The sequence below is a fragment of the Mus musculus genome, chromosome 14 (genome assembly GCF_000001635.26).
Source record: "Mus musculus strain C57BL/6J chromosome 14, GRCm38.p6 C57BL/6J".
Taxonomy (NCBI): Eukaryota; Metazoa; Chordata; class Mammalia; order Rodentia; family Muridae; genus Mus; species Mus musculus.
In genome coordinates, this window is record NC_000080.6 from 98619086 (window position 1) to 98620726 (window position 1641).

Consider the following 1641-nt stretch of genomic DNA (forward strand, 5'->3'; position numbering starts at 1 on the left):
CCTGATATTCAGGTTGGACAGAGATAAAAATCTTAACTCAGAACAATTCTATATTTAGATTTTTCTTTTATTATTGAAATTAAGAAATTATTTAAATTATCCCTTTCACCTCCTAGTTAAGCAAAAAAAAAAAAAAAAAACAAAAAACAAAAAAACAAAAAAACAAAAAAACAAAAAAAACTTCTCCCTTAAAGTGGCATTTTATTATTCTGAAGGGATGTATGTTCTAGTCTAGTCATGAGTGGTATCAGAAGAGCTTTCTCAGAATGGAAGAATTGAAAAACTTTAGAATTCCCTGAGCCACGCTTCACACTCTGGTTGCATCTTCTGTGCTCAGGACTGCTCATTTGCAAGCATCAGTAAGTGAGACGGAGAACATATCCATCTACCATGGCAGGTGCTCGCCTGAACCTGTTTGTATTCAAACTCCAAACGTAGTTATTATTATACAGGAAGGACATGGGGCAGAGGAGCATCTCAAAGCACACCACGAAGATGGATCTACAGACCCCAGAGAGAAGCACACAACAGGATACACAACCTGGTTTCTTTAACAAACAAATAAAAGACAAAACCAACATGGGAGAGCTGTAGAATAAAATATATGTGAGCAAACATCACTTGTTCGGAATGTTGGCGTTTTATTTGAAACCCAATCAGAATAAATATATTACAAAATACCACTTATAAGACAAATAGAAATGTAAATAATATCGTTATGTTTGATGATATTAATATCCTATTGAATTTTTAAAAATGTTTTCAAGGAAATGAATTTATGTTAGATGGAGAATCCTTGGATATTGTATTCTATACTAAGACCTACATGGACGAATTCATATGAATATGTAATTTGTTTAAATAAAATATATGCAAGTGGACAAATATTGATCGAAAATGAAACCAGACTTGCCATGCAACTTTAACTTGGTAAACTGGAGGGCAAATGGCTAGTAGCTCACTCTACTGTATTTACTTTTTTTTCACATTTGAAATTTTCTAAATTTGGTTTTTTGAAGGAATAGCTTCCAATCTTATAACAATGCAACATGATAGGTATGAAAAAGCTAATTGCTTTAAGGCTCTCTAGTTTCATCAGTTTAGAATTTCAGAACACCTCCTAACCCCGGGCAATCGGCAAAGGGACACCTTATTAGTGGTGGTGTTCTTATATCAGCCAGGGGCAGAGAAGATGACAGTCCTTAGCTCATCCTAGCCTGCTGCCTGGCTTGGTGGCCAAAGCTGTCTTAAGCCTAAGACTCTTAAAAATCAGGATAAATCAAATCAAGGATGGAGAGGAGCAGCCTGATGTGAGTGGCCAGCCCCACCATCATGATGAGGTTCCAGCCTGAGCCACTCTTGAAGGCCTTGTCTGAGTCTGTGGCTGCGCAGCAGCAGGGGGTCAATATGTGTGGCTCATATTACCAGTAGAGAACACGGGGATGTTAGCTGGGCACCATGTGGATGTCCAGGGGTTGCACATGACTGGCCCAGCCCCTCACTGTATTCGGTGCTCTAGAGAGCTGGCTTCATCTCTCACCAGCAGCAACTATCTGGAGGTGCTGTGCCTTACCCAGGCAGCACCTTGGAGCTGGCCCTGGTGAGTGGCGTATGGGTGAGCCCAAGGGCATGAGTGTGAAA

At 39.5% G+C, this 1641-nt stretch overlaps 1 non-coding gene across 1 annotated transcript; it reads left to right on the forward strand.

The window, feature by feature from the left end:
- The first annotated feature begins 1122 nt into the window (after positions 1-1122).
- Positions 1123-1266, forward strand: LOC115488420. The gene has a single exon (XR_003951279.1). It is a non-coding gene; the product is annotated as a small nucleolar RNA SNORA48 (small nucleolar RNA).
- Positions 1267-1641: the final 375 nt, after the last annotated feature.